Source organism: Prunus dulcis, chromosome 4 (assembly GCF_902201215.1).
Source record: "Prunus dulcis chromosome 4, ALMONDv2, whole genome shotgun sequence".
NCBI classification, from domain to species: Eukaryota; Viridiplantae; Streptophyta; class Magnoliopsida; order Rosales; family Rosaceae; genus Prunus; species Prunus dulcis.
In genome coordinates, this window is record NC_047653.1 from 16697351 (window position 1) to 16704285 (window position 6935).

A 6935-nucleotide genomic window follows, 5' to 3' on the forward strand; every position below is an offset into this window, starting at 1 on the left:
TCCCTTCATTCTTCCCCCCTTTCCTCATACATTCCCATCAAAATCTAATCTTGATCTCAATTAGGGGTGAGTTGTTCACCTATTAGAGATATAGTGATGGGTGCTTGATAATATTCCATTCCTTGAAAGCTAGTGAAGGGTGAGTCAAATTTCGAATTTGTGATTTTCAACTTTGTGTTTGTGTTTTTCTAGTCCCTTAAAGAGGATTTTGAGTCACTTGAGTGATGGGGAAATTGAATTGGAAGAGTTTGAACTTCCATTTTCGGGTTGGGTGGATAGAGCAATTTTTCAAGTGCGGGTGTTTATGATTTTGGTTCCATTTTGAGTTTTTGATGAGTTCTAATGATAGTATGAAGTTTAGAACTATTGTAGAAGCCTTAGGAACAACCTGGGGGTGATAGAATGGTTGAAAACAACTTACAACAACAAAATCTGGAAATTTGCTGTCCGCGAGCTTCAATTTGGCTCTCTTTTTCTCCCAATTCTTTGCGTTGTTGAGGAATCCATTTGTTGGGTTTAAATTAGACTTGGCAAGGAACAAAAACAAATTGGTTTCGTCGAGTTTGGTTGAGTTTTGATACGTCAAACACATGTGGAAAATTTGGAAAAAAATTTCTTTTCTGTAGAAAACCAGCCACGAGCCCAACTTTGGAGCTGGTTTTCTCTTTCGTTTTAGCTCCGTTATCAGTATGGTTTATTGGGTAAGAAACTAGAAGTATTAAGCTTTAAAATCACTACAAGTTTTTCCAATTTCGTTAATGTTAGGTTGGTCAAAACGTCTCACAAGGGTTTTAGTCTGAAAAAAACAGGGGAAATTTTCTTCTTTTTTTTTTTTTATATTTTTTTTTTATATAGAAGATGGTGAACAATAACTGGAAAACAAGCCCACTTGCGGCTGCAGCGAGTGGCGGCGTGTGGCTATTGTTTCGGCAGCCTCCAATGCCATATTTTTAGTCCATTCGACTTGATTTCTTGATCCGACTCCGATGGTATATGTTTTGAGTCAATATGAGGTGTTGCAAAGTATGGGTTGTTGTGGGGCCCATGGGAACCAAATAATAACTTTTGGATAACGGGTGTCCTTGTCCTTGTTTCAGTGTTAACGGGGCATAGGACAGATTTTTAGATTATTTTGGACGAGATTTGGCCGCTTTGGACCCCGGGTTGTCCCTAGGGCATTTTTGTCATTTTTACGCAAAATCTTTGAAATGCATAAGGTTGAGGTTGGTCTTAGGTGAAATGGAGTGAAGACTGCTCAATAATAATTTGGATTTGAATTTGTTTAGGAATTGGATCAAAAGTGTAGATTCGACAACTCCGAGAACTTCCAAAGGGTAAATTTGGTACTTTAACTAGCTGGCCATGAGGGTTTCCTAATTTCCCGATGATTGGGCTATGTCACTTTTAATCTTGGTGCTTATATATAGTACTATAAATATGAATATTATTGTTGTGTTGCTCGGTGAATATTATTTGATGTTATGTAAATATTATTATTAATGTTTCTTCGTGGATATTATTTGACGTTGAGTGAATATTATTATTCATGTGATTAAATCTAAAATATTATTGTGATTATCGTATTATTAATCAGCAGAGATAATTGATGATTGCACTGCATTACATATGCACCATAAATACATTGATGTTTAGGGTGTGTGTGTCGTTTGAGGTATATCTAAAGGGTGGGAGAAGGCCTTAGATATATCTGAGTAAAAAAAAAAGTGGAATATATTCAGGTGATGAGAGTAGGGCTTGAATATATTGAGGTGATGGGAGCAGGGCCTCTAATGGAAAGTGAAAGTTGAGAAATTCATAAACAAAAGAAAAATGGGTTAAGGGACAGATGGGCGCGTTCATATTTTAGGGTATTTGGAGTCACAGTGGTAAAACGCATGGTATGAGACATGCAGGCTTGTTACCCTAAGGTATGAATTAGTGAGATTAGATGGGTGTAACACCCCGATCCCAAATTTCCCCAAATTTAACCCTTATTTAATTATTTAATTATTTAAGGGTATTTTAGTCACATTTTTAACTGGAGAGAGTTTGGGACCGTGACTTGTATTTTTGGATAGGTCGTGCTGAGACGAGTTCATAGACACGTAGTGGGCTCGAATCGGAGTTGTAACGAGAGAGTTATGGTCAAAAGAAATCCAGTGGCACAATCGTAAATATTTCGAAATGGGATTTTTTATAAAAATCAGATTTTTCCCTCTCTCTCTCTCTCTCTCCCTGCGCAGAAACAGCCCCCCCTGGTTACTGTTCACAGCGGCGGTTTTTGGGCCGCCGCCGCCGCATCCGGCCACCACTTGGGGTGGCACCGGTCCCAAAAGAACCGTGCCATCCTCCTCTTTCCATCCCGACCAATCCCAGCCACCGGAACTACCTGTGCTCACCGGAAAATGCAAAAATCCGACCGAAATTAACCCAAAATTCAAGGAGCTCGATCTCCCTCCTCCGGCCGCCATTTCTGGCGATCAAGGTATGGAAATTCATCCCTTCTGCATGTTCTAGCTGATGGTTGGGTAGGAATTGATCGATTCGTAGCGTAGGCAATCCGATTTTCGAATTGAAAATCGGCCGAACTTCGGCCGCCGTAATCGGCCGTTTTCGGCCACTTTTTGGGGGTTGTCCAAGAACAAAAGTGGCTCCAAATAGGGTGTTATACCTAGGGTAGGAATTTGGAGCCGTGGTTTTAAGGTTTTCCGGTGATGCGATATCGCTTTGGGCACCCACGCGCTGCCGGCGCGTGCTGCGGCACGTGGGCACTGTAGAAAAGTGTCGCTACGTTCCGATGAGATCCTTAGGTTGTCACGAGCGCATAGGATTTCGCGGATCTCAATTCGGACGTCGTTTGACTATCGAACGGACGATCGCATATTGAGCGTTATCCGGGTTCGATAGGTTGGGACCGTCGGATGGTCCCAAATTTAATATATGTTAATCTGGGTAATTCTAGGATAGTGTAGGAATTCACGGATCGTGAATCGGAGCCCCGGATGTTCCGATTTAATAATTTAAAGTTTATATTTTATATTAACCGTTAGATCGTGCGATCGTGAGCGATCCGACCGTCCGATCTGAACCAAACTTGCGGGACGAGTGTCCTATACTTTATAGAACCCATAGGAACTTCCGGATCGGAATTTGGAGGTCGTAGGTCCCGTGGGCCCATTTGACCAGGGTTAGGGTAGTTTGACCCTTGGTTGACCGTGAGTCTTCCGGAGTAATCTCACCTTCCTAAGGGGATTATCTGGTGCTAGACTCTTGTTGGGGTTTATGAAATAATAGAATATTTGTATATTTATCGAATTAGAATTATATGGTTGTACAAGGGTACAACAGAGTCTAGAATGTTAATTGGAGTGCTATACGCACTACCTTAGGTACCTCCCTGGATCTTGGGTTCACCGCAAGCACCACCAAGTGAACGTCAGGTCTCACGTGGCGTAGGTTATCCGGCGTTGAGACAGGCCCCATACGTGGCGTTGGTTGTACCGGCGTATGGGGAGATATTGTAGTATTGTGTTGAGGTCCCGCGTGGCGTAGGTTATCCGGCGTTGGGATAGGCCCCATACGTGGCATTGGTTGTACCGGCGTATGGGGAGATATTGTAGTATTGTGTTGAGGTCCCGCGTGGCGTAGGTTATCCTGCGTTGGGACAGGCCCCATACGTGGCGTTGGTTGTACCGGCGTATGGGGAGTTATGTGATATGACGTGTAGGTCTCACGTGGCGTAGGTTATCCGGCGTTGAGACAGACCCCATACGTGGCGTTGGTTGTACCGGTGTACGGGGAGATTATGTGGAATACAGAGAAATGAAATGAGATATCGCCTAAGTGTGGAATTAGGTTTTACGGGAGAACTACGTGTGGCTTGATCCCTCAAGGAGGGTATGTAGGCAGCCTAAGGTTGTTAGGTGCAGCCGTAGACTAAATGTTAGTCTTAAAAAGGTACTTGAATTGCTGGGTAGTTGGTTGAGAATTATTGGAAGGCCGAAGGCCATTTATGGAAATTGCATGAAATTATATTGTGCATGCTGCCAGTTGGGAATATAAATTGTGTTTTTATGCAGGTTGAAATTTTGGGAAATGTCCAATTTATAGGGGAGGCTCTGCCGAAATTTCGGTAGAGAGTCTCGGTCCTTAGTAAGTGGGCCCGGCATCGGGATAATGTCGGGAATTCCAAAGGATTTGTCTCGGGTTTTGGGAAAATTCGGGGCGGGTCCTTTCAATGGGAGTGAGTTCATGGCATCACTGCATATGCAAATTTATTTATCTGGTCAGATTGCATAATTATTATATATCTTATGTTGTTTGATGCATGACACTTTGATTAACTGTGATAGCTGACCTTGAGAGGGGTTTGACGGTACTCTACTAGGCATTAGAATGCTCAGACCCTAATAGATTGTGCAGGATTCAAGGCGAAGTTTGAGGGAGCGGGTTTCAACCAAGCTACTAGGCTTTTGTTGTTGATTTGTGTAATTAATGTTTGTAAGTAGTCAACCGTTTGATAAAGATCTTAGTTTGTTTTTAACTACGAGCTACTGCGATTCTGATTCTGTGTTGTTAAGTAAATTTGTATTTATTTGTGGCTCTATTTCTTATCATATCATGGTTGTAGGATTTTATTCTTATGACTATGGTATGACTCACACCATAATTTAAGAATATTCCTTATTTTCGAATCGGGTCGTGACAACATGTGCCCTACGACCCTCAACAACAGACACTTCAACCATCCTGAATGAAAACAATGTAGCTTGCATTACTCATATCAAAGGAGGATACATCAAGGGTGACAGGACCAAGGACATATCACCAAAGTTTTTCCACACAAATGAGCTTCAGAAGAGTCAATAAGTCAGACAAATCCGTTCAAGCGATAACCTGACATACCTCTTCACCAAATCTTTACCAAAATGTACATTTCAAAAGCTAGTGCATGGTATTGGATTACGTCGACTCAACAAGCAATAGAATTGAAGCATGCATAAATCAGGGGGAGATATTCATCAAGGGAAGCATTCAAGAGTCCTCTAACACAGGACATATGCACGTTGTACTTTTTTTTTCCCTTCAATCAGGATTTTTCCCACGGGTTTTTCCTATGAGGGTTTTAAGGAGGCCACATAAGCATGTCCAACATTGTATCAAGTCCCAAACGAAGTTGTACTCTTTTTTCTTCGCTTATGTTTTTTCCCACTGAGTTTTTCATAGCAAGGTTTTAATAAGGCAACCAATTAAGAGACTTTTGGGCATCCGAGGGGGAGTGTTGTAAATGATGGATGACCCATAAGTTGAAAGTGAAGAACAATGTTGGAAGTGAAATACCATGTTTTACATAGAGTTGACTTATAGACTTAGTCATTATTTTCAAATAGTAACAAGTAAATATTGTGGTTGTAGAGTAAATGTTTTGGTTGTGAGGCTTGTACCATCTGTCTATAAATTGAAGCAATCTTCAGGCTTTGACACACACCAATCGAAAGAGAAAAGTGAGAAAGAAATTTGAGAGTTAGTAAGTTTTATCCAAGAGAGAAAATTCTATCAGTGTAATACCATAAGAGCAAATGCAATCCCACTCCAATATTCAGTGGTATTTTCATACTTTATCTATTTTATAACACTTAGGGAATTTTATATATATTTTCATTTATATATGCGACTCAATAATGAGGTATCTTTTAGAGCCTTGTCAACGCCTTGAACCACCAACCCCAAATAGATCAAATGCAGCAAGCAACTTCATTTCATAGAGGTCAGCGCAACCCCTCTCTTGTCTCTTTTCTTGTGGCCAATGCTCTTCTGCTTCTGCATGCATCGATCAAAACCAAAAGGCAAGACTATTCTTGAATAGGAAAGCAGCAACACTACGCAATGACCAACAAAATCTCGTCGGATAACAACTTAATTACTTGGGTTAGGTATGCACAATAAAATTTAGGATTAATGACATTTTAGTATCATGTGGTTGCATTCGTAAGGCATGTTAGTTCATGCTTTTTCGATTTTTGCAATTAGATTTAGATACCTCTATCTGTTAAATTTGTTACAATGTGGTTCTACCATTTGGGTTACCGTCAAATCTCCTGTTAGTTGCCTACGTGGCATTTTTGAGTTCCACATTTTTTGTTTTCTTATTATTTAGGTGTAATAAAATATTCATATATTTTTAAACAATATATATATATATATATATATATATGTCTCCCTCTCTCTCTCTCTCTCTCTACTTTGCCCTCTCCATCTGTATTTTCTTCTCCCCAACAACCCAAACCACCCCTAGCTTCAATCCAGGCCCCACTCCCACCCCTATCCATAACCCAAGCCTTACCCGTGACCAAGCCTCACCCTTTTCTCTGCCTCCTCTCTCTCTCTCTCTCTCTCTCTCTCTCTCTCTCTCTCTGTGCAAATTCAAAAACCAACAAATTGAAAGCTAAAAAATTCAAACAGTGTTTGCAGTGTCATTTAGGGTTTTTAGGATGAATCTGGCAGTGGCATTGGGGAATGGGGAGAGGGGTGAGGGGTCTGTGGGTGGTGGTCATTGGGAAATTGGGGAGAAGAAATCCAGCCTCGGGTGGGTGGGTGGTTGGTTCTGGGTTCTACTGGTGGGGTGGGGTGGGTTGCGGGCTGGGTTCTGGTTCTAAAAGTGAGGGGTTGGAGGAGGGGCTAGGGGTCTATGGGTCCCATGAAATTTTTTTTGTCTTCAAATTTTAATCAATTTAAAATAATAATAAAAAGGTAAAAATGTGAGAATCATAGTGCCGCATATGCAACTAACGAGGAGATCTGATGGAAACCTTAACGGTGGAACCACATTGAAAAAAATTGAAATGATCAGGGTATCTAATTGCAAAATTCGAGAAGACATGGACTAACATGCCTTCGGAGTGCAACCATAGGGTACTAAACTATCAATAACCCTA